Source organism: Macaca thibetana, chromosome 7, assembly GCF_024542745.1.
Source record: "Macaca thibetana thibetana isolate TM-01 chromosome 7, ASM2454274v1, whole genome shotgun sequence".
Classification (NCBI taxonomy): domain Eukaryota; kingdom Metazoa; phylum Chordata; class Mammalia; order Primates; family Cercopithecidae; genus Macaca; species Macaca thibetana.
The window spans coordinates 103,207,890-103,235,874 of NC_065584.1; the positions used below are offsets into that span (position 1 = coordinate 103,207,890).

The window sequence follows — 27,985 nt, forward strand, 5'->3', positions numbered from 1 at the left end:
TACTGAAAGGAGGGAGTATGGTAGGAGAGCTTGATTTTGGAGGGTAGGTGGGAATGTAGGTTTGACTCTCTATATTTTGAAATCGTTGTGCTTTCTGAATCTGCATCTAAAAATGGGTAGCAGCCATGTGTACACATGAACCTGTTGCTTAAGAGAGTTTAGATTGGAACCACTGATTTGGAAATCATTCATGATAAAGGGTCACTTCAAGGCATGGAGTGAGAAAGATTAGGAATGAGAAGAGAGGACTTTTAAGCATGAGAAATGGGTAACATGCACATTAAATGCCAAGAAAAGAAGCAGAGGGGCCTGTGAGGGAGGGGGCAGAGAGGCAAGAAGAGAAACCAAAGGGAAAGTTATAGAAGCTAAGAGAAGAGAAAGTTGGAGTGGGGAGCTTGGTTAAATATTAACATGAAATCATGCAAGTTGTAGCCTGGCAAATGTCTTTGTATTTGGCACTTAGAATGTTGATAAGATCTAATAAAGTGTTGGCTGCAGAAACCAGGTATTGGAGTGTAACTAGGAAATGACAAACAGGGGAAGCAAAGGAGAGGGGAGGATGGCAAGATGGGAGTTTGAGGACAATTATAGGCAAAGAGGAAGAAGCCAAGGGAAAAGAGATAACAAAAGTCAAAGAAAGAGAGGGCCAAATAGATGAGTGACTCAAAAGAAGTTAGAATGACTGGGATAACGAGTACCAGGGGAGGTGCTCACCACGGAGAAGGGACACCCCTTCAAGAAGATAAAAATAGATAAAGACACATTGGAAGGCTGTTTGAAATTTTTACAGTGTGTTTTTTTCGTTTTAAATTTATAAGGTGCTTCTATGGGTTGAACGTTTGTGTCCCTCTCCTCACTCCACTTCCACAATTCATATGTTGAAACCTAATCCCCAGTGTGATGGTATTGAGAGGTGGAGGCTTTGGGAGGTAATTAGGTCATAAGAGTGCTGCTCTCATGAAAGGAATTAATGCTCTTATAAATCAGGCTTCAGTGAGCTTGTTTGCCCTTTCTGCCATATAAGGTTACAGCTAGAAGGCACCATGTTCACAGCAGAGAGGGAGTCCTCAACACACATTGAATCTGCTCGTGCCTTGTTCTGGGACTTCCCATCTTCCAGAACTGTGAGCAATACATTTATGTTGTTTATAAATTACCCAGTCTATAGTATTTTTGTTACAGCAGCCCAAATACACTAAGACAAGTGCTTTGTGTAATTTCATTTGTAAAAGCCCCTACAGCCCTGAGATTCATGTCATAATTGTGTAAAAGGAGAAACTGAGGGAGAGAACCATGATATCCAACACCTTATCATCATATTGCAAATGGATGCTTCAGAATGCATGGTGAGATTTCATTCAAACAGCCAAGGCAATCTTAATGGCATCAGCCTAGTGACTGAAAGGAGCTGAATGGTTTTCAGACAGTTTAGCGCCTGGCTGGCCTCATGACAGAAATAACTGAATTGACTGAAAAAATATTCAGATTGTTGGAGTCATTCAGGTAGTCTCAGACTGTAACTCAATTGGAACAAATGGAGACTAATAAAGTTTGCATCTTTGCATTAACACAGAAGCAGCCAGCTGAAAAGTTTAAAATAAAATAAAATGTAAAAAATTAAACTGTTTATGTGATACATACAATCCTATGAAAGTAGGTCTGATATTTGGTTTTCACTGAATTAAAGAACAAGGCCAGTTGTTTAAGTACTGTGTAGAAGTAGCAAAACCAAATGTATACCAGGGCTATTTGTCTTCACTACCTATGATGTAAAAAATCAATATCACTCAGAAATGGTTATTCTCTTTTGTTGGGGAAATGGAGTGTAAGGGTATGGGAGAAGTTTATTGGATGGAGAAGGATTCTGTGATGGTATGGTCATAATGGAGGTTAAGCTTAATTATGACAATAGCACACTCATGAGAGTTTTAATTCCACATAGGTAGTTTACTGAAGACAGCCATCAGGTGAATAATGGAGGTTTGGCTATGACTTCATAATGCACACAGCTAGGCTTTCACCCTAGGTATACTAACTGGCTGACATTAGCAGGCTTCCACACTTGATAATCTTCTTTTATAACCAAAACTGATCACATTATTAAAACAGTTAAGCCCAGCAACAGCAAAGAGCCCTAAGTGTTTAAAGAATATAAATACAGAAAGTAAGACTTTAAAGAGTCAGGCAGATTCAATTGGATTTTTTAAAGTTAGCTTTAGTTTTTGTAAATACTCAACTAGAATGAGTATTTTATAAATACTCAACTGGAATCCATAGGCTAATAATTCTCTTAAGGGAAATACTGATTAGAGATGATCATTCGAGGTGCACTTTAAGTCTACCAATACCTTCTTAGTTGTAGCTCAATCCCGATAAATGTCAATTAAGGGTCCAGTTGCCTTGCCATGCCTCCTAACCAGAGGATCTTGGAGCAGCATGTTCTGACCAACTCTTGAAAATAAAAGTTTCTATCCTCCTAGGAAAATTTGCTCTGTCACCAAGGCAAAAGTAACTATAAGAGCTGATCTTAAATATGCTTCATTGATCAGTGACAATTAGCTCAAGTAATCCAACTTCTGAAGGCTAAGCCAGTCAGTGACAACACCATGTTTCTGAAATCAGTCAATTGGCAACATCCTCATTCTAGTGACTGCCTTTCTGAAAGTCAGCCAATCAGAACCAGCCTCACTTGAGTACCTAAACTTCTGCAACTAAAGTTCAACCAATCCCTACACACAAATTGCTTGTTAAAGTACTCCAGTCCAGAAACTCCATACTTCCCCCAATCCTATATGAACTCAGCTCTCTGCTTTGCTCCCCAAGACTGCACCTTATACACACAGCTTTCTCTTGAACACAGAAACAATAATTTGGCTTTTTGTTTCAGATAAGGGTGGATTAGGCATAGCTATCCCTGAGAGCTGCATGCTGATGCACTTGTGGGTGACAGGATTTTCAGCTGGTACTTTTCTCAATGGACTTCTATAAGACTGGTCTTTCCATCTGATCTGCCTTAGTTTCTTCATTCTTCTCACTCCCAGTGTACTACCAATTTATCTTGAACCACAGAGCATTTTGATAAGAATACAAAAGCATTTGAGCTGGTATTGGTGCAGGAGAGAGAGAGCATCTTTGTAAAATTACTGTAGTAAAAAAGTGCAGTTAGACTGGGTCTACCATTATATCACCATGGGAACTAATTCTAATCTCATTGTGACTCTGTTTCCCCATTAATAAAATGCTAATTATTGAAGCTACTTTCTTGTTTAAGGTGAAATTAATTAAGATATGCAAAGCATGTCATTTAGTGCCTGAAATATAAACTATGTTAAATAATGAAGGTTCTACTTCTTCTAGGAATCTAACAAATCCTGGTGGTTTGGCTCTCCCTCTCTCTCTCTTTAGAATTTACACTTTCAGAAGTATTTTCAGTTTCTGAAACAGTGCGTCTTGACTGTAGCTGCATACTTTAAATACTTCATAAACTAGGAAAAACAGCAGCAAAAGTTTAAAAATAACAGATACTCGAGAGGTTGTGGAGAAAAGGGAACACTTATATACTGCTAGTGAGAAGGTAAATGAGTTCAGCCATTGTGCAAAGCAGTTTGATGATTTCTCAAAGAACTTAAAACAGAACTACCAATTGACCCAGCAACCCCATTACTGGGTATATATCCAAAGTGACAAAAATCATTCTACCATAAAGATGTACGCATGTTTATGTTTATTGTAGCACTATTCACAGTAGTGAAGATGTGGAATCAACCTAAATGCCCATCAGTGGTAGACTAGATAAGGAAAATGTGGTATGTATACACCATGGAATACTACACAGTCATAAAAAAGAATGAGATCATGTCTTTTGCAGTAACATGGATGGAGCTAGAGGCTATTATCTTAAGTGGACTAACACAGGGCAGAAAGCCAAATACTGCATGTTCTCACTTATAAGTGGGTGCATTACTCTGTTCTCATGCTGCTAATACAGACATACCCAAGACCAGGTAATTTATAAAGGAAAGAAGTTTAATTGACTCATAGGTTAGCATAACTGGGGAAGCCTCAGGAAACTTACAATCATGGTGGAAGGGAAAGCAAGCATGTCCTTCTTTACATGGTGGCAGCAAGGAGAATTGCAGAGAGAAGTAGGGGAAATGCCCCTTATAAAACTATCAAATGTCATGAGAACTCACTCACTGTCATGAGAACAGCATGGAGGTAACTGCTTCCATGATTCATTTACCTTTCACTGGGTTCCCCCACCCCACCGTCCACCACAACATGTGGGGATTATGGGAACCACAATTCAAGATGAGATTTAGGTGGGGACACAGTCAAACCATATCATTCCTGTATTAGTCTGTACTCACGCTGCTATGAAGAAATACCTGAGGCTGGGTAATTTATAAAGGAAAGAAGTTTTATTGACTCACAGTTCTGCAGGGCTGGGGAGGCCTCAGGCAACTTACAATCATGGCAGAAGGGGAAGCAAACATGTCCTTCTTCACATGGTGGCAGCAAGGAAAAGTGCAGAGTGAAGGGGAAGAAAACCCCTTATAAAACCGTCAGATCTTAGGAGAACTCACTTACTATCATGAGAACAACATGGAGGTAATAGTCCCCATGATTCAATTACCTCCCACCAACTCCCTCCCATGACATGTGGGGATAATGGGAACTACAATTCAAGATGAGGATTCGGGTGGGGCCACAGCTAAACACGTATAAGTGGGAACTAAAGATTGAGTACACATGGACACAATGAAGGGAGCAACAGACACTGCGACCTACTTGTGGGTGGAGAGTGGGAGGAGGGGGAGGATCGAAAAACTACCTATTGAGTATTATGCTTACTATCTACATGACAAAATCACCAGTACACCAGACCCCCAAGACATGCAATTTACCTATATAACAAACATGCACGTGTGCCCCTTAACCTAAAATAAAAAGTAAAATAATGAGGGTTCTATTTCATCGAAGACTCTTTCAAATCCCGTGTTTTTTTTTTTTTTTAATTTATTTATTTTTATTCTTTAGTACTTTAGTCTTTAGTACTTTCACTTGTAGAGGAGTTTTTAGTCTATGGGACAGTAAGTCTTGACTGCACAGCTACACACTTGAAATACTTCTTAAACTGTAAACAGCAGCAGCAACAGCCGCAATAAAAACCCAGTGATTCATATGTAGTAGGTCTGGAGTGGGACCTAAGCATCTACATTTTCAAATCCTATGTGAATGATTCTCATATGTACCCAAGATTAAGGAAAGAGGAGTACCGTTTCAAGGCTCAGAGGTAAAAAGAAGATCATCATGTGTTTTCCCAATTGTCTGATGCTATTCATTGGGGCAGGAGCAGTGAACTGTAGGGAGAAATACATGACTAAAGAGGTAGGGATTGGAGCAAATGCTCTTTCCTGTGCCTACAGCATAATACTTGTCATATGGAAGGTTTAAATAAATAGTGCTTAAAGTTCAGAAATAAAATATCTGGTTATTTTTGTTTGTTTGTTTTTGTGGATGAATCCCTTCAGACTATAAACACTGAGAACTACTGGTCTAGACCTCTCTAAGATTGAGACCTGTGAGGCCCTTCCATCTAGACATGTTGTAGACTCCACCCAACTCCAGGCTCTGCAACCAGACTGCTTGGTTTAGAATCTGGCTCTATGCCTGATCAACTGTGTGTCTTCATTTATTTTTCCCCCACCTCATAGTTGCAGTGTGAAAATCCCATGAGATTAATATTTGGAAACACCTAAGTGACCAACAAAGAGATAAACCTCAATAAATGTGGTTATTGTTATATTTGTTATCCAATTTATTAATCTTTCCCTCATACCCACTTTCCTCAGTTATACCCTATGTAGTAAATGGTAGAACCAGCCCTGATTGCTCAAGTGGAACTCCTGGGGGTAGCCTTAGACATCTCCCTCTAATCTATCCTCTATGTCTAGTGCACTTTCTGACACTGTCGGAAGTAACCATGTTTTCTTCTTACCATCACTCAGTTCAGGCCATGTTTGACTTTGTCCAGAACTCCTACAACAGATCCCTCTTGGGTTTCCCGACTCTAGTCTTACAACTGCACACTCAGTGTGCAGCTTGCCTCCAGACTCAGCTTTCCAAACTGCAGAGAAAATTATGTCATTGCCTTGCTTGAAACTCTCAGTGACTTCCAGTTGTTCTTAGGATATTGTCAAAATCTCCTCACACATTGAACAAAGTCTTGCTTCTTTGGCCCTTGTTAACCTCTTCAAGTCTCAGCTCTTTGACACCCTCCTTGCATAATGTGCTCCATCAGTTTGGACCTCCCTTCTGTGCTGTAGCTGTGCCAGACTTCTCTGAACATCCCCCAGTGTCATTGTCTCCATCTGGAGCACTTTCACTGTGAATGCAGAATGAAGCATATGAGATGCAGGAGGATTGGAACCCAAAGGAGATGTTGATTATTTCAAGAGCCCCTCCTGTTCTAAATTCTCACATTCTGTAATAAAAATACTTGCCTCCTGGGTTGGTGATGATGATGATAATGATTGGTGGTTTCTATCCACCCTTTAATTTCGTCAGCAAGCTCCAGCTGCTAAGTCAGAATCTCTCAAAATAATTTAGTGTTCTGTTCCAGTGCTCAAGGAAATTATCTTAACATTCTCACTCAGTACGTTCGTGATCCCTTGTTTGGATTCCATTTCTAATCACTAGTTGGTCTCTGTAAAGCCTTCTTTTATTCTTGCTTCTCACTTCTGGATTTGATAGATTTTTGTTACCCTTTTGTTTAAACTCCAGCTTTTCACAGTGGACTTTGGGTTGCTAGATTGTCCTTGGCAACTGGAGTTGTATTCAGTAGGAATCCTCTGTTCCTAACCCAGTCCTATAAAACCCAACCCAGAGCCCATCTCTGGCCAGAACTCCAGGATCTGCTTTGACTGCCCTTGGAATTAAAAAAGTAAGACGTTAATCATTGGACTGCTAGGTAATGCTTTCAGAATAATAATCTATAATTAGTAGGCTCAAAATTGAACTTGATTTTCTTAACAGTAAAGTGGAAAATGCCCAGATTTTAACATTTTAACAATGTGTGTGTGTGTGTGTGTGTGTATGTATGTAAACGTCTAAATGAGAAGAACAAGAAATACAAATCTAATTGTAGCACTAATAATGAAGGAAATCTTGCCAGACAAATTTTAACTTCATTATTGGCTTTAATTAGCAAATGAGTGGACAAATAGAATACGGTGAATGTCCCTGGTCTTGACTTGATTAACACATTGTACAGAGCACTTCACAAAATGATAGCCCATCGGGGCATTTAAATCGTCTTAAAAGTGAGCATTTGCAGCAGTGGAGAACTGGCTGGCTGCGTTCAAAGGGAAGGTACTAGAAATGACAGGCTTTTGGGAGGATGATGACATGGACCCTGTCTTATTCAGCATCTTTCCTAATGATGTAGAAGGGGAAGCACACAGCTTATTAATTAAATTTGACAAGGATGCTGATTTGGTTAGCGGAGTGAACCTGGAGGGTTTACAACACGGTAAGAAAACAGGAAGAAGAAAATACAGCTTGGAAAAATGCAAATAGTGCATTCTGGGAGAATTAAGCCATTAGAAAAATATTCAGGGATCCTGATACAATAACTGGGGCACATTTAAGGAAATAGAGATGGAAAGGCCACACTTGTTTTCCTTCCCCAGGTGGGACATGCATCATCACTTCTTAGACATCCCGTAAGTTTGAATAAAATTTGTACCACTGATAAGGCTTCAACCAGATAATTTTTTTTTTTTTTTTTTTTTTTAACTGAGATTAAGATGTTAGGAGTTGATGGTTTCTATATATTTTACTTAAATGGTTCTTTATCTCAGCTATATCTCACTACCATTGTAGTTTTTAATGAATCACTTGTCAACCTTCTGTATAATGGCTTCCTCTTATGGACAGATGGCATCTCTTTAGGGTCAGATACCCTTTTCATCTCTATTCAGCCAGGGTTTTTCATTAGGGTTGGGGGCTGCCTGCAGATAGGGATTAATTTCTACTTTGTCAAGTATATTAAAATAACTTGTTAAAATAATCAAAACTTTGCATTTGTTTTTCCTAATGGTATTCAGTTTCCTGGCTTCTCGCAGTGACCTTTCAAAGCCTGTTTATCCTGAGAATGTATGTCATAATTAACTTTGATTTATTCCTTTCCTTTGCACACCATTTAGAAAACATGTAATTGCTTTCTCAGTCTGTTCTTTCCTGCAACTCCCTAGATTCCATAGATCTATTTTTGACCCAGGCTTTATCAGCCCTTACTTAGTCTGTTGGCTAGATCACATGTGTAATGATGTTAAAAATGGTTTCATTCTAATATTAGGTTTTATGTTTTGTCAGTTACATGACCATAACCTTAAGGAATGAAGGATTCTCTATCCTGCTGACTGATTTCTCTTCGAGTATGAGAGAGTGACCCACAGGGTAGAGTAAGTGGTCTCTACCGAGAAAACAACAGTTTCTACTGTTCATGCTTCCTGACAATGAAGACGGTCAGTCATCCACAATAAATACATTGCTTGGTGTTAGGAGGTTCTCTTCAATAGGGTCCTGTAGGTCATTGTCAGTTGCCTACTGGTAAGAGTGTTCTTCCCACCCTATAATTCTAAATGTAGAGAGTCAGTTCCCTCAGCTACATGAAGGAGTTTAGAGCAGGTAAGAGGGAGACTTCAAGCCCCTGGGATGTGCCTTTGAGCACTACCAAATGACAGGTTTTTGTCATTTACCCCAGCATCGACCCTCAGTCCTCCAGGTGGCCTCCTAAGAGGTACTTAGAGGTGTGTCAGGTATGGCCTCATGTGCCATTTGCATTCTAGGTCTCCTTTAAATTCTGCATATGTGGGAAAAAATAAGTATCTCTGGTCTTTTGATCTAAAAACACACTCGACCATACCACACAATTAGTGGTTGGCCTGGCACAGCGGCTTCAACCTGTAGTTGCAGCTACTTGGCTTCAACCTGTACCTGCAACCTCAGTTGCAGGCTGAGATTGAAGGGTTGCTTGAGGCCAGAAATTTGAGACTATAGTGTGCTATGATCATGCCTATGAGTAGCTACTGAACTCTAGCCTGGACACTATAGCAAGACCCCTAACTCCAAGAACAATTTTTAAAACTTAGCACTTGGCTGGGCGCGATGGTTCATGCCTGTAATCACAGCAAATTGGGAGGCCAAGGTGGGTAGATCATTTGAGATCAGGAGTTCATGAGCAGCCTGGCTAACATGGTGAAACCCCATTTCTACTAAAAATACAATTAGTTTGGCATGGTGGCATGCACCTGTAATCTCAGTTACTTGGGAGGCTGAGGCACAAGAATTGCTTGAACCCAGAAGGCAGAGGTTGCAGTGAGCCAAGATCAAGCCACTGCGCTCCAGCCTGGGTGACAGAGCGAGACTCCATCTCAAAAAACAACAACAACAACAACAACAAAAACAGCACTTTACTCATTGACTTAGTACAAATATGCTAATTTTATAAGTATTGGACTTTCAGCAACTTTCCTGATTTTTTTCAAGTCCTTAATTTATCTGCCTGATAAGCACAATAATTCTTGCTATGTAATGTTATTGTGAGGATTGAATGAAGCAGTAAGTTAAAGCCCCTTGGTGCAGAAAGGTTCCTGCTATCAGAATGCTATCAGTTGTCATTCACTTTCTCTGATCCTCATTTAATCTCATTTGCAAAAAAGCAAATTAGATTTGAAATAGCTTCTTGTTATTTGATGTCTGTTAGTATTTTGGCGAGAATTCAATGACCGTGGAGGCAAAAGCAATTGGCAAATACAGAGCCGTACTCTAGAAATCTCAGGTGATCAGTTATTTTGCTGGGTTCAAGGTGATTTTATTATGTACCTGGAATTCACTTGGTCCAGATTGACTTAAAAATAAAAAGTGTCCTGAACTAAGTAAAAAGTAAAAATGAACCAAACCGTATTTTTCCATTCCTTTAAACCTGTAGTGTTTACATTTAAAGTTGAGAACCAGAATAGTTCCCCTATCATCTAGGACTGGGGTTGGCAATTGCTTCCTATAAAGATACAATTAGAAATACCATAGGCCTGTGGGTCATATGGTCTTATTTGCAACTTTTCCACTCTTCCATTATAGTGCAAATGCTGCTATAGACAACACACACACAAGAGTGTGTTGCAATACAATTTTACTGACAAAATCAGGTGGTGAGCTGGTTTGTCGTGTAGGCCATAATCTCTGGATACCAGTTGTATGATAATACTGATGTGATGATGTTCTAAAAAGTATTAAAATGCGTTCGAGTAAATCTAAAGAGTGATGGGTTCTCTCCACCCCCTGACCCCAGGGATGAAGAACTCTAGCAAGGACCTAGTTGGACAACTGTAAATTATTTCAGTTGTATAAATAAATGGGGAAATTAAATTACTTAGACTACAAACCATCTGGTTGAATTTTTGGTTTGTCCATTTACAGTAATCACATTAACTGGATTGCCATCTCAGACCAACTTCCCAGAGTTTTTTAGATAAAACTCTGAGTGGACAAATTATCCTTGAAGGACAAATCATCATCTTCAGCTTTTTCTTTTTTTACGGAAAGAGCCCACTTTAGAAAGTTTGAGAACATCTAGAACAAAGCAATGGGAATCATTAAAGCTCTGAAAAAAAATTGTGAAGAGTGCTCACAGTAATTATGGTTATTCAGCATGAAAAAGAAAATGAAATCTTGAAACATGATGAGTTATTATATGGGCCTAATATCTTCCAAGACCCCTTCTCTGAGTGTTCACCTCCTAACCCTCACATTGTTATTTTTCTTTTTCTTTTTTCTATTCCAAACCACTTTTAGAAGGGTTCTACTGAATTTAATGGGACAGAGGCTGTTCAAGTGACCATAAGAAAAGATTTTTATTCTTTAGAAAAATCATTAGCTATTAGTAATCACCCAGAAAAAAAAATCAAATCATTTTATTCTACAAATGAGGAAATGGAGTCCCATACAAGTTTTACAACTTTTCAAAACCACCCAGTTATCTGGTGACAGAACTGGATCCAGAAATTGAGAAGCCCAATTCCAAAGCCACTGGCCTCTGTGATGTGTCTCAGCAACTCCCCAAATCTTTATACTAATGAATGATTTGCAACTTACAGAATGTTCTCATTATTTGATGTTCTTCTTGATTCTTACATCAGTTCTGTAAGGTAGGTGGCCTTGCATGCTGAGTTTTAATCAATGTTTTACCACTAACTAGCTTTAAAAGGCAAAATTTAACCTCTCAGAACTTCCATTTCCATTACTGAACACAGTAATTCTTATCCTGTTACAAGAAACAGAAGCAACAAGGCATGCAAACATACTGTATGAAACTAGAAAGTGCTGTTCGAAGCAGGGTTATTATTTCTGTTTTACAGAAAATTCTGAGACTCAGAGAAACATAGTGAACTTATCCAGGGTTGGGAGGATAAAAGTGATGTCATGTGAACCTGTCTCTAGCTGCCCTCCTTCTTTGTCCAGTGCTCTTTCCACTCTAATCATGTTACCTCCTCCTGCGAGCAGGTCTGAGACATAAATGTAGAGGGCAAGGTTGATGAACTGCAGGCTGCTGGATGTGAAATACCCCTGATCTGGGCCTATGTTCCCTGGTTCATGTAGACTCTTGCCTCACACTATATTTGTTCATCTGTGTACTCATTTATCTAAAGGAAGAAAAGAGAAAGACTGAAAGGAAAGGAAATGAAGGAAGAAAGGAGAAGGAAGGAGAGAAAGAAAGACCTATTTGAAGATTAATCTTACATATAGGACTCCGTTCCCTCAATAAATCTGCAGAGAGTTTAGTTGGAGGTACCTACCACCAAGGCCAGGCAACCCTTTGGCCAGACCACCCAGAAATGTACAGCTCCCACAAGAGGGAATGCTGAGCAGAGCCATCAGCGTCTCCAGTTTCTTTCTCCATTTTCCTAAGGATATGTCAAAGACGCAGAAAGTACATTACAAACATCATTCTGGGCCTTGGGCTGGACTTATGGCTTATTGGAAGGACAACATGAGGGATTTGGAGTCATACAGGCCAGAAAAGTAATTACAGCTTTGTCATCGCCACCTGACATGAGACTTCAGATTCTGGCTCTGTATAATGAGCATGAGCATGTCACTGGATTATCTGAGGGTTAAATGAGATAACATCTGTAAATTGTAAGACATTGTGCCAGACACACTGTCAACATGAAAATAACACTACTGAGGACTTGTTATGTGCTAGACATTGTTTTAAGTGCTTCACATGATCAACAAATTCAGCACACAAAAACAGAAGAATTAGGTTAATATCATTCCCTTTTCACAATGGAGGAAACAGACACATAAAGAAGTTGGGTAAGTTCAGAGCATCACACAGTATAGGAGTGTTGGAACCAAGATTTGATCCCAGGCAGTCCGACTCCAGATCCCTGGGGTTTTCTATAAATTTTATTTTTTACTGAGACATAACTGACATTCAATAAACTGACTTTTAAAAGTGTACAGTTTGATGAATTTTCTGTTTTTTAAAAATTTTTAATTTTTGTGGGTACATCATAGGTGTATATATTTCTGGGGTACATGAGCTGTTTTGATACAGGCATGCAATGTGAAATAACCATGTCTTCCAGAATGAGTTATACATCACCTCAAGCATTTATCCTTTGTGTTACAATCCAATTTTAGTTATTTTTAAATGTACAATTAAGTTACTATGGACTATAGTCACTTTATTGTGTTGTCAAATAGTAGGTCTTATTCATTCTGTTTTTTTGTACCCATTAACCATCCCTGCCACCACCATTCCAGCCCCTCACTACCCTTCCCAGGCTCTGGTAATCATCCTTCTACTCTCTGTGTCCATGAGTACAACTGTTTTGATTGTTAGATCCCACAAATAAGTGAGAACATGTTATGTTTGTGTTTCTATGCCTGGCTTATTTCACTTAATGACCTCCAGTTCCATCCATGTTGTTGCAGATGATAGGATATCATTTTTTTTATGGCTGAATAGTACTTCATTTTATATATGTACCACATTTTCTTTATCCATTCATTCGACATACATACGTACTTGTGAGACCATCACTACAAATGAGATGATGAATACAAACCAACAACCCCCATGCTCCTTTGTCATCTCTTCTACTTGCCTATCCCAGGAAACCACTATTCTACTTTCTGACTCTATAGATTCATTGACATTTTCTAGAATTTTGTATAAATGGAATCATACAGTATGTAGCTTTTTATCTGATTTCTTTAGCATAATTACTTTAGGGTACATTCGCAATGTATCTGTAGTACATTCTTTTTTATTGTTTAGTAGTATTTTATCATATAGATACAACCACAATTGGTTTATCCGTTCACCTGTTGATGGGCACATGGATGTTTCCAGCTTTTGGCTATTCTAATTAAAGCTGCTGTAAACACGAATATACACATATTTATACAGACCTTTGTTTTCCATGCTTTTAATCACAAAACTATGGAATGCCTGTCTCTGCTTGACGTGGGTTCCATAAACCTTAGGATAAGTAAAAAGTGATGGCCTGGCATGACATTCTTTTCTTCAAATCGTACATTGTTTAAGAGAGAACCCTGTAGGTACATGGTCTTGTTTCTTCCTTGCAGTAATGGTAGAAGAGAAAGAACCTCTTGCATACCCCATGCTCACATGTGGAAACCTTTCTGGTAGAGGGGGAGAGAGTAAAAGGACAAAGGGGCTGGGTTACTGGAATTTGATTTGCTGGAAAGCAGAGCCCAATCTACCTGTCACAGTTTTTAACCTGATGTGTTTTCAGAGCAGTTATTGGTGATGAATGACTGGTCCCAACCACGTTACCTGCCAAAAGTTAACGTGAAAGCTCCAATGACTTAGGCAGGAAATGAGATCCCTGGATGTTCCCAGAGTCAGTGAGACAATTAATCTGATTTACATCCATTGCATTTCCGAGAACTAAAATTTTGTCTGCTGCTTCTAAGGATTCATTTGGGGTGAACCCACATTACTCTAAGTGAAACCCCTCAGTCAAGCTGTTTATAAACTACACAGTGGCTAACAGGGATGGAAAACCAATACAATAGAAGAGCTAAAAAATCACGGATAATGCCAAGATGGGAGAATGCATTAGACAGGACTGCACATGTGTGGAATAAAGAAATAGATCACTCGGGTTAAAACTCTGCCCAGCAGAGAACACAGGGACTTGATAAGTTTCCAAGACGGAAGTGATAAACTAAAAAGTCCAGATAGCAGGAAGAGACATGAGGTTGCTTCCCAAAGCAGGAAATGAAATATTCTTGGAGATTAAAAGAAAAAAAAAGTAGGGATTTTATGGCAGTTTGTTTTTTATATATATATATTTTTAAGTTGTCCCCTCCTGTAGGATTCACAGGCACTAATATGACACAGATAAGATGGAAGTGATGTCTAGAGGGCAGAACAGAACATTAACTGTGGCTACGAAAACCATGTCTCGTAGAAGGAATAAGAGAGAACAGCCTGCAGAGAACTTGTCTGTGAGGAGCCTGCTGAGTTGATTCTAGGATTGTTCTATGTTAGCAATTCTCATTGCTTAGGGGGCCAGCGATTCCAGGGAATCTTGAGACACTATTTCCACTCTTCCTGGCTTAGAAACTTTTCAATTTAAATAGGCAATTATTTCTTATTTTAGACTTATCTTGCAGTCTGCTTCCTAAGGCACCACTAACCATTGTCTACGGTGGTAACCACAGATGTCAAGTCAATTTGAAGAAGAAAATTTGAATAGTTCTCAACAGTGATGAAACATTCTGACTGTGTTTGATTTTTCTTAAAATCAATGATTTTAAATGATCAGTGACATTCAAAGACGAAAAAGACCAAGATATTAGTACTTACCTACAGATATGATTAGCAAATGGGAGTTATGGCCACGCCAAATTATATCCGTGTTCTAGCTGACCTCTGGCTGACCTCCTTTTAGATAACCCTAAGTCACTCTAACTACAAAATATTTTATTTTAAGAAACTTTCACGGAGAACCAACTATGTGTAGGCAATACAGAGATGGAAGGCACTGATGCATGAATGGGGTCCAGGAATAGGTTCAATGTGAGTAACAGCCTCAGTAGGAAGCAGAATTTGGTTCAGCTGAAAGATTTCAATGAAGGGATCACATGCAGAGGAACTTGCAGGGTAAGGGCAAATACAGACGGGGTGGCATCTAAAAACATAGCATAGAAGGTGGCCTGACAAAAGCTGTGGTCATGGAAGGACATGGCATCTGCCACAGATGCTCAGCTGCAGAAGGAGCAGGGCAGGGATAGCCCAAGCACTTTCCCCTCTACTTTTGTCTTCTTTCACCCTTCAGTCTCTTGCTGATGCATCCCATTGCCAAACCCAACTTGAAACATCAGCAAGGTGTATGCAGGAGTTGGCTTCCTTGGCTCCAGAGTGGGTCAGAGAAAGAACAGACTTGGGATGTGAGAGGTGGAATAAGTATAGGAGAACATCTTTTGTCTCCCTGTTTTGCCATTCAACATCTTTTCTTGATTTTTATTAGGTAAAGAAATAGTTGCCCCCAAAACAGAGGAGAGAAAAAGTCTCACCAGCTACCATATTTTCATAGGATGATGTCAATTCATTCACATATATCCCTGAAATTTAATGGACACTTCTGGAATTTTTTATTTAAGGTAGGAAGAACAGGTGGGAAAAATCAAGTAACATGAAATGTGCATGGTTTCTATAGTTACCACTTCTATGGCTAGTCCCAAGACCTATGCTAATTATTGTAGCTTTCCTCTGATACCAGCCATTATTTACCTTCACCCTCTGCCATCAGCTCAAGATTATTTGCTTGGGAGAATGATGGAAGGATCTAAGTTCTCAGTTGTTCAGGATTTATTAGGTTGCTGTAGTTTACTATTATTAAACTTTGAAGTACCAACAGAGAGCCCAGTGAATCTCCTGGGTTCCAGACCTCATCCTCTTTGCTCCTATGAAATAATTATGTAGCTCTGATTGGGTTTCTTTTATTGGTTTTATACACCTGGAAGCCACCTGAAAGCAAGCTTAAGAGATACAGTCTGCAAGTGTTAGCCTCTTGGATCACAGAACAGAGAACAGGAGGCAGGAAAATGCAGAATATCCAGAACAAATGACCTTAGTGCTGGGATAAGATTGGCCTGGGTCATGATTATACAAAGAAGGAGCCTGAGCTTAGAACTGGTTAGAAAGTCAAAGGTTCTATCTGAAGCAGAATCGAGTGCCAATCTAGGCAAGGACACAAGGGTTCAATGACTTTCGATCTATTGTGCCCAAGCTGCTGACCCCTGACCATCAGACCCTTATATCAAGTTACCATTGTCTCACAATAAACTCCTCATCATAAAAATAGCTTCATCTATTACACGCCACCTATAATGCTACATCCTTTAATAAACTGTAATGGACATATATTAAGTGTTCACACTTTGCAAAAGGCTGTCACATACCTTCCTATAAGTTAATGTTTCAAATAAATCTGTCTGTGATTGTTTGATGAGCTTTTTTAGATAAGGAACTGAGACTTAGGGAAATTAAGTAACTTTCCCTAAAAGAGAAAGTGAGTAAAAGGCAAAGAGACGATTCAAATCCAATCTGATGTAAACATCTATGCTTTTATCGCCTAGTTTATGCTGCCTTCTGTAACTTCACTGCAATCCTGCAGGGGGATTATTATTTGCATTTTATGGGCAGGGAAACAGATGGAGAGAGGTCCAATAACTTTCCTAAGTCACATAGCTAATTAGGAGAAGAGGCTGGGGACCCACCCTACTCCAAAATCCATGTTCTTTGCATTCTATATAATTTTAGTTTACACTGAAGAGCAAGTTAATAGAGGTGGGAAGAGAAGTGAGTGAAGAAGCATTTGGCAGGGGCCAGTGGCACAGTAATGACTACATGGCAATAGCTTCATGGAAAGGAATAGTACACCCAGTAAGGTAGGGTGGAGCCAGTAACAGATCCAGAAGAAGGAGCAGATGAGCTTGGGATAAGCAAGAGAGGTGTGAGAAGGTTTTGCACCTAGCTGAAGGTCACATTTCATTTGCCATAAACATAGCCTTTCTCGTATTCTAAATTCAGTGGCATTTTTTTTTCAAAACAAGATTAAAAAGAAAGAAACATACATAAAACAAATCTCTTTTTAATCTACGCCTTTGCCTCCACTCTCTCCACACATACAAAAAGAGAAATAGAGCAGTGCAGTTCCTGTTGGTGAGTTACCATGGAGACAGCTTCTACATGATCTCCAGCCATGACTCACCACTGCAGGAGTCTCCAAACTTAATTATTTATTAATAGGCTTTTACCAGGGCAGCCTCCAGAGGTGGAACATCTTGTTTCCAAGGCTGGGACAGCGGTGAGAAATAGAGGCAGAAAACACTATGCAATTACAAAGAATTAATTAGAACCTCTGTAAATGCACTGACAAACATGCCTTAGGAGAAACTGTGGAGGGATTTGAGGGTAATCAGGTGTCTGGGGGAGAAAAAGCGAAAATGAGCAGTGGGTCTCCAACAATTCTTTCTTCTGTGACACTGAAAGAGTCCCTTGTACTGTTCCTTCCATGAACTAGTTATTCAAGTTGGATTAGTGACCTACAAATTCCAGGAAAAAATAATTTACACTAAAAAACAGAAATACATGTGCATTTATAAATATACATATATAAATGTGTGTGTGTGTGTGTGTATATATATCTCTTCAGTCTTTGTATACCTCTTCAAGATAACATAATCAAAGTGACATAGGTAAACTAATTAATAAATGAGGTGCTTAGAAATGACATCAGTTATATTAGAGCAAGATCTTTCTGGGAAACATAAGTGATTCCTGAGATAACTATTTACATGATTGCACATGAATTTTTTCCTTTACACTTAAACTGAGTGAATGCAAATGGAATGGAAAAAGCAGGAAGGTGGTTAATTAATCAATTAGTTAATTTATTGGTTCTTTCTTTCATCCATTCAACTACACAGCTATTTATTCATTCTTCTGTACTTATCGGGAATCAAATACTGATTTGAATATTACATGGTGCTTGACCCGTGGATGGCTCAGTCTAGTAAGAGACATGAGACGTGTACACAGGTCACTAAATTCATGGTAAATGATTATTAATTATCTTAAGAGATGGATAGGTGGAAGGGATTAACAAATGAAAAGATAGACTTGTCACAATAAAGTCACAGAATGAATAATGACGCTTTGTGTCTGAGATGAAATTCATCACCCACAGAAGTTCCTTCCAGCTCCTAAGATCTCTCTGAATCTATGTCATGTAGTCAACTCATTTTGATGTTGGGTTATGTGAATAGCACACAAAATCTTATCTCAGTTCCATTGTTGAGTTTTCTTATATTTATTGCTGTGTGGCCCATCTGTGTGCCATAATGAAACTATCAAGGATCTGACTGGGATAACTTAGTCTGTCCTTTACTGAGGTTTAAACTTCCGCTCCAAGTTAGGGCATAATTATTTGGCAATTAGTTTTCTTACATATTGGAGTGTGAAAAGAGACGTTCAGAGCACTCCATAGCATTTTAGAGCTAGAATAACATTATAGGTTATAAAATGAATAAAAGCTACTGTCTCTTGGTTATTATGTACCAGGTGCTTTTCTTATATTAGCTTTAATCCCTAAAACACTGAAGGGTAAGCATGATCCGTCAAAATTTTTCATCAATGAGGAATTTAGGCTTGGAAATATTAACTAACAGGTCCAATATTCCAGAGTTAGTTAGGAAAGCTGGTTTGTGTCGAACGCTAAAGCCAGCATTTGTTTGACTGAACACTGATCCAATCTAGTTTCAATTCCCTAGTTTCATAGGGAAATTAAGACTCAGAAATTTGAGACACCCTCATAGTCATTCCTGATTACAAGGTTTTAATTAATGAGAAATAATTTGCTAAATTGTTATTTTTGCTAAAATTAATAACCAACATCAAAATTAACAGTAAGACTTTAATTTTCATTGAAGTCAGGAATGTTACAAGGATTCATGCAATCACAACTATTATTTAACATTGATCCAAAACTTTAGTAATGGAAATGAGAGATGGGAAAATTAGGTAGAGTTACAAGAAATAGAGAGGAGGGAAAGTTCATAATTAATTCTTTGATGAAATCAAATGGAACAATTACAAATTCGAATAAAGCAAATATTAGAATTTAAAACACTGGATGGTTTCAAATTATATGTTCAAAAGCAATAGCTATGAAAATACAAAGGACCCGGAATAGCCAAAAAAATTTTGAAAATGAAGAACAAAGTTAGAGAAGTCAAACTTCCTGACTTAAAAATTTACACAGTGTTAGTAAATATGTACAGTATAGTAATAGTCACGCAGATCAAAATAATAAAATGAAGAGTTTAGAAGTAAACTCATATTTAGACTCAACTGTTGTCAAGGATGCTAGGACTATTCAGTGGGGGAAATAATAGTATTTCCAACTAAAAATACTAGGATATTAAATGCAAAAGAATGAAGTTGGACTACTGCCTTACAACATAGACAATAATTAATTCAAAAATAGAACTGAACGATATATTAAAAAGAGAAGACTCTGTCAATAATATAAAAAAGTTTAAAATAAGAAAAATTATAAAACACTCCTGAAGCAGAGTTGGACAAATAGAAAGACATATCATATTCCTGGAATGAACATTCAACATCATTAAAATATATTATTTATAAGTTAATATATAAATATCATAGGACCAAATTAAAAGGAAAAAATTTTATATGTTTTTTTTTTTCTGGAGCCAGACAAGTTAATTATAAAGTATGTTTGCAAGAACAAAAAGCAAAAATAGCTAAAATCTCTCTGATTAAAACATTGTGAACAGAACCAATAATAGACTTACTTACATACAAAAATTGAATTTATAATACCATAACATTTCATACTAGTGGGGGAAAGATGAACTTCTTGATGAATGGTAATGGAATATATCAATAACAAAATAAAAAATGAAAATTGGTCTATTCCTCATCCCATATACCAAAAAAGAATCCAAAATGAATCAAAGATTTAAATATTAAAAATAACAACTAACATATAATGGAGTATGGAGTAATAAAGTATGAAGTAATTATTTTATGATCTAAAAATGGGAATAATTAATAATGACTTTAAAATCCACATTCAATAGGAGAAAGCTTGAGATATATGAATATATGAATGTATATAATTATACATGATATAATCTATATAATACATATATATCATATATTTATAATATGATATAAATATAATATAAATTTTATAAATATAATTTTTAATGTATAATTTTATGTATTTTATATGTATAATTTATAATTTTTGCAAGTACCAAAATAGTTTGTAACTTACTTTCAAAACACACCAGAAGAGTCAGTAATCTTAACATAAAAATAACTTCTAAAAACATAAGAAACAACAAGACAAATGCATGAGATATATAAAGACACTGATTTGCAGAAAGTAAAAAACAAATGGTCCTTAACTGATGAAAAGATGTTCAACCTCACTTATAGTAAGAAAAATGAAATTTAAAAACAACACTGAAATGTCATTACTTTCCTCCCAGATTGCCAAAATCTAAAAGGTTGACAAGCACACTATTTGTGAAACTTCAAACATATACACACTCTTGTAGATTAGCAATGGATATATTAAATTACACAAGCAATATGGTAACATCTAGCAAAATTATATATCCATATAAGGTATGCATATGTATTGACCTATTGACCCAGCAATCTTGCTTCTAATAATTTGTCACAATGACACATTCCAAAAGTACAAAAAGACATATTCCCAAAGATGTTCGTTACAGCACTGTTTGTCATAGTAAAAGACTATGTCCCTAAGCGTCCGTCTATAGAGGACTAGTTAAATAAGCTATGAGTTTCAATTCTGTAGCATATACACTAAAACTGGAACAATACAGAGAAGATCAGCATGGCTCCTGCACTAGGACGGCACTCAAATTCGTGAAGCATTCCATGCTTTTTAAAAAAATATTAAACACTAAGCAAAGCCAGCATGCTTATGGCAACCTGTTTAGGGTTCAGTTTTGTTTTGGCACTAGCTGAACACAAAGGTTCTTGTTTAATTCTTAGCCTAAGTATACAGGATCATAGGGGAGAGGGAGTCTGTGTTCTCTGCCTCCTGAATACTTAACATAATTTAAATATAAAAAAAAAGAAAGGTAAACCTGCGCTACAATTCCCAGATGGTTAAGTGTAGCCCTCAGAGCTCAGCCCAAGGCAGAATCTAAATCCCACCATTTCGAGATTGTGTGTATGTATATATGCACATGTATATATATGTGAAATAATGGTGTGTGGCCAATTATGATTATAATTTTTTCAAATACTGTGTCTCACAAAGTTGTCTATATTAGTTTAAGGAGACCAGGGAATTTTTAAATTTTTTATTTTATTTTTATTGATTTAGGGATACAAGTCCTGTTTTGCCACATGGATATATTGCATAGTGGTGAAGTCTGGACTTCCAGTGTAGCCATCACCCAAATAGTGTTCATTGTGCCCATTATGTAATTTCTCATCCCTAGCACCCCCGACCCTCCCACCTTTCCTAGTCTTCAAGGTCTTTTCCAAACTCTATGTCCACATGCACACATTATTTAGTTCCCGCTTATAAGTGAGAGCATGCATTTAAGACACTAAATCATTGATTTCTTTAATATACTTGAAGTCACTTTGTGATTTGTTGTTACTTTTTAACCTTCTGTGTCTACTCTGGGAAGAGTGGGTTCTAGGTCCACCTTTTTGCTTTGTGAGGCCAAGCACAGGTGTCTGTTCACCCTGCATGACTGACCAGAGAAGTTGTTGCAACAGGTTCTGCCTTTTTCAGAAACCTTGCAGGATGAACAGGCCAGCAGGGATGCCCTCCTATATGTTCTGATGTTCTGTTTTTGTAAGAAGAAGAAAAGAAAAAGAACATAAAACTGTACTGATAGGTTGTGAGTGGGAGGAGGGATAGCATTAGGAGATATACCTAATGTAAATGACGAGTTAATGGGTGCAGCATACCAACATGGCACGTGTATACATATGTAACAAACCTGCATGTTGTGTACATGTACCCTAGAACTTAGAGTATAATTAAAACAATAAATAAAATAAAAAAGGGTCTTGATAGCCAGGAGCAGTGGCTCACACATGTAATTCCAGCACCTTGGGAGACCAAGACAGGAGGTTAACTAGAGGCGAGAGGTTTGAGACCAGCCTGGGTAACATAGCGAGACCCTGTTTATACAAAAAGTTTTAAAAAAAAAAAATTAGCTGGGAGTGGCAACATGTGAGATCAGGGTGTGGTGGTGGGTCGGTGTAGCCCCAGCTACTCTAAGCTTAGTCGAGAGTATCTTGAGCTCAGGAGTTCAAGTCCAGCCTGGGCAACATAGTGACCACCAATCTCTACAACAAATAAATAAATAAAATAAAAAAGGATCTTGAGAAACTGACTGGTCAAATTGGATTTACAGTAACATTTTTCATTGCTGGAGTGAGGTAGCAGCTCTCCTCTGTAGCTGAAAATTGTTTCAGTTGGGGGTGGAGGAAAAAGAATACCTCTAAGTTTGCTCTTAAAAATAATCACATAGAAGCATGAGCTATATATTGGAAGTGCCCTGGTTTCAATCCACATGCCTAATAGTGGTACATAATACTAAAGGGGTTTAAATGTACATAAAAATATAGTTTGAAATTATTTGCTTTACTGTTCACATTGTAGATCACTATAATTTCAAGAAGTGGCATTATAAATAAAATGAGGCACTTTAGGATGCTGTCTATTTTTAAATGTGGACTTGAATTCACATGATCAAAAATTGCGTTTTCTTTTTTTGAAAGAAACACAGGTCTAGTCTGTCCTTTTAAACTAATTGTTCTCTTAAGCTATGTTATAAATCAAGTCATTACCAGTTAACTTTCAAAGCACATCTATTTAACAGTATTGTTTTGAAAAAATATGCTACAGGTTAAAAAAACGCTACATAAAAATGAGAAGCTGCTAATGTTTTGAAATCTGTTGTTTTGTAAAAGGTAAATTAGCTAAAAGATTTATTTAGCTAATAAATCATACAAACAATTTTGTATGATTCAATAAAGAAAACACCAAGGTATAATAAAAATAAAAACAAAACAAAACTAACTAAATAAACTATGAATACGCAATGAAGTATTATACTAGTGTGTAATTAAACATATATGTGTATGCTGCTGCTTTTATATGATCTTTGGGATGTATTAAATAAAAAACAATAAAACTATTGAAAACATTTTTGTATAATATGGCACAACATTTAATTGAGAAAGAAGGGACTAATATATATTTTATATCTACATATATCCATATATTCATATGTATATTTACATGTACACATAAATATATATTAAAGGATATATATACATAAATCCTTTATTTTAAAGTGGATAGATATGGAATATAAAAGGACATATATACATATAAATCCTTTACTTAAAAATGGAAGAAAAAACATATTTTATGTTTTTTTTTTAGTAGAGAATAGCAGAGACAAGATTGATTGAAGTTAGACTTTTCTAATACATTTTGTTTTGTAGGTTTGACTTTAATACCACGTAAATGCATATACTTTTGAAACAAAATTACATAAGACTTAAAAAAGGAATTGCTAGTAATTAAAAAAAAAACAACCTTTGAATTGAGTTGTCGGAAAAATGATGCAGAGAGAAACTGTTTCAAATAACTTTAAAATGCAGTAATTGTATTGCATGCCTTTAACGGATTAAATTCAGACGATAACAATAATTAAACAAAACATAAACACACCCAAGCTTATTGTTAGTCAGAAAATAGTTATGTGAATAAACAAAGATTTTCAATGTTAAAGAAGAGATCACATTTAAAATCAAATAAGATATGCCAAGAAGTATAATCCCACATTTCAATGAAAATACCAGTATGAACTCATGTTGTATTTTCTTCGGCAGGAAAAAAAAATACTTGAAATCATGACTGAAGCAATAGCAATGAGCACCCCTAATGCTCAGATCATGAACTTAATCACAACATTAATCAGGGATCCTTGAAAATATGACCAATTCCTGATTTGAGGTAGAAAATGAGTCTAGATCATTGAAAATATGAAAGTTACAAAAGACAGTTGGAGTTTGATTCAAAATGATTCAGATAAAATTTTAAAAGGCTTCCACTGTCCAAAAATGGAAAATTTGAGTGTTAAGGATATTAAAATACAGCAATATTTTAAAATTCATCAGTTTATAATATCAAAAAACAAAACACAAAAATACCCTTATTGCTTACCTATGGAGAAGTAGAAAATCAACTCATTATTTGAAAACTGAGAAGCAAGTAAAAGTTTATATGGCAAAACATATGATCATTAATAGTAAAAAAATTTTGAAAAAATATTATGATAAAGTATTTGTACTCTCCAATAATAAAATATTATAGAATATTTAAACCATGTGGCTTTACTACAATAATAATGGAGCAATAAAATAAAATATACATCCAAGTATATCTATTATTCATATGATACATTTAGCATTCAAATTATTGACAGAGTGCTAGATTGTTTAATAAGTAGTTCAGATATAATTGGTTAACTATTTGAAGAACTAACTTTCATTCTTACCCTGTACCATAACAACATCAATTCCAGATATAATGAAGAGAATGTAGAAGTTGGGGAAGGAGAAAAGGAAAGGAAAGAGGATGAAGAAGAAAAAGAAAAGGAAAAAAATGAAAGTGAAGAGTTGGATAAAGAGAGGAGTGTAAGAAAAAAAAAAATTCCAGTATTAGAGTGGGTCAAGACTTTCTAGGCAAATGCCTCAAGAAAAAAGAAGAAAATATTCAATAAAATGAACTCTAGAATCAGATTCTCTAATTTTAAATACCAAGCTCTAACACATAATAATTGGTATGCAACTTGGGAAAGACACTGAACTGCTCTGTGCCTCAGTTTCCCCACTGAAATAAGGATAATTATTGTATGCATTTTAAAGGTGGTTTAAAGATTAAATAAAATTGCATGTATTAAAAATTTAGTACAATCTGAAATCTATAGAAAAACTACATAAATGTGGGCTATTACTGAATACAATTTGAAATTTTGCATATTAAAAACTTTATAACAATAAATACAAATGACAAACTGAGAAAATACAACATATAAATGTAATAGATTAAAGACTAATAAAATTATAACTATATAAAATAAATATACAAAGGAGAAATAACAAAAGATCAGTAATTTAAGAAATATCAATGACAAGACTTGAAAAAATATTCCACTAATTAAAATCAAAGCAAAGGAAATTAAAATTGGATACTCATTGTCTCTGAAAAAAAACTGAAGACAAAATTCAGTATTGGTGAAATTATACTAAAACTCCCAATCTCTTAACACTGCTGGGACAAATACATCATTAACACTCTGCAGGGTAATTTAGAGGCGTGGGTCAAGTCTAAATTTATGCTAAGAAAATGCTTAGGAAATTAGTATACAAAAATATTCTTTATACTATTATTTGTAATAGTAAAAACTACCATCAACCAATGTATCCAGTGTATCCAAAGATATGTGATTGGTCAAATGCATTTTGATATTTAGAAGAATTGTTAATGACATGTGTATGATATATTATAAAGTTTTTAAAAACAGGTCACATGCTTTCACCATGATACTGATTTTGAATAAATACATAGTGGTATTTTTTTCTTTTTACATGTACATTTAAAAAATTTTCTTCTGTGAAAACACATTTATTTTGTAATTTGTAAAATTTTTAAAAAGCTTCTCAAAGTTTGAAAAATAAGTTATTATAATTATACTAGCTTACCATGAGTTGGTAGGAATGTTTTTCTTACAAGTAAAATAAATAAAGAATAAATAGTGCTCATAGCTATGATTCCTGGCATCTCTCAAGGGCTATAATGAGGAAAAAGTCCAACCTGGCTGGCAGATTCTTATGAGTTTTATAGACCATGGTGTCCCTCCTATATGACATCTTAAGCTGACTTAAAAAGGCATAAATTCTGAGAAAGGTTTACACAGAGTAAGCTTTTCTAAACATTGCAACATCTTTCCTAATCTTCATCTCAGCCTAGCAAACACTTATCACCTTCAAAAGTGACATCTCATAATAAGCACAGGGAGGACTATTTTCAAGAAAGTGGCAGTAATGGACTTGTTGATTTCAAAATCATACCCAGTTCAGAGTTACTCAACCTTCAAGGTCCTATCTAGTAATCATGTATTCTGTTTGTGGGGTCTTGGCGTTTAGAATATGTCTCCTACTCATTGGTAATGTATGCACCAGATTTTCCCATACTCTTCCAACATCTTGGTGTTGGGAATGTTGCTTAGACCCATATACCCTCCAATTATCCAGCATTCAAATTTCATAAGATTAATAACATTACTACATAAATCTTATATATCAAATAGGGAATAAGTGAAGAACTTGAATCTATTTAACTATCCTAACATCAAAAGTAGACTGTAAAATATTCTAAGATAAATGGGGATGCAGTTCTATCATATGTAGACTCTCTTTATTGATAAGAAAATATAGACCATTAGAAAGGATTACAAGCCAAGGCAAATTTGAAATATCTTACCCATTAAGCTAATTGTCCAGCATTGCTTACTTTTAGTCACTCTGCAATATGCTCTGATATGGGCAGAAAGCTGGTTTAGTGACACCAAGCCAAAGGAATGACTAAACAAATTTGTTTTCTGATTAGACAAGTTTAACTATTATGATTCACTACACTAATTATTTTTTCAACAAGTATTTGCTGAACAACTACCACATGCCAGTCACTGTGATTAGTCTATGGGATACATCACAGAACTTTGGAATTAGCATCTTAGTGATGATCTTTTGGCATTAGTGAAAGGAATTTCTAAATGTTTACATCAGGAATCAGCAAACTACAACTTGCAGGCCAAATTTAGCTTTACTACCTGTTCCTGTTAATAAAAATTAATAAAACACAGCTATAGTCATTCATTTATGTATTATCTATGGCTGTTCATACACTACAATAGTGGTTTAGTTACAACAGAGACCATATGTAATGCAAAGCCTAAAATATTTACTGTTTTGTCATTTATAGAAAAAGTTTGCTGACCTTTGGTTTAGATAACACTAAAATCTCAGGTTTCCTTATAAATTCCCATGATTCATTCACCCCAGTCTATTCTTCAAACAACCTCCAGAGTCATCCTTTTTATATTAAAGTGGGATGATATTACTGTGCTCTTAAAAATGACAATGACTTTTCATGCTCTTACAATGAATACTACATTCTGACACAATGCCTGTCTGTTTTTCTTTTTCTTTTTTTTTTTTTTTTTTTTTTGGTTGCTGTAACTGAATACCCAAGACTGGGTAATTTATAAAAAATATATATATATTTACTTCTTAAGTTCCAGAGGCTGAGAAGTCCAAGTTTAAGGGACTGTATCTTGTGAGGCCCTTCTTGCTGATGAGAACTCTAAGCAAAGTCCTGAGACAGCACTGGATATCACATGGTGAGGGGACAAGAGCAGTCCTACTCAGGTCTCTCTTCCTCTTCTTATAAAGCTGCCAGTCCCATCATCAGGGCCATATTGTTATGACCTCATCTAATCCTAATTATGTCCCAGAGACCCCCACCACTAATTAATGTAAGAATTTGGGGATTAACTTTCCAATACATGAAATTTGAGGGACACATTCACACCACAGCAACCTTCAAAGCCCAGCTTCTTTCAGTTGTGGTGGCCTCCTTTCAATTCCTTGAGCAGATCACTCTCTTTATAAACTTTTTCTTTAATCTTTTTCCACTTAAATCTTAGTCTCCCAACTCATTCTTTATTCTTGGATTAAATTTCACTTCTCAGAGAGGATTTC

The 27,985-nt window shown here is 36.4% G+C and overlaps 1 protein-coding gene and 1 pseudogene across 2 annotated transcripts in view; one reads left to right on the forward strand and one right to left on the reverse strand.

Moving 5' to 3' along the window:
- The window catches only part of MRPS11 (mitochondrial ribosomal protein S11), a 1,182,883-nt gene that overhangs the window by 974,207 nt on the left and 180,691 nt on the right, over positions 1-27,985 (reverse strand). The gene's annotated exons all lie outside the window — the stretch shown is intronic.
- Positions 20,964-21,063, forward strand: LOC126960174 (uncharacterized; annotated as a pseudogene).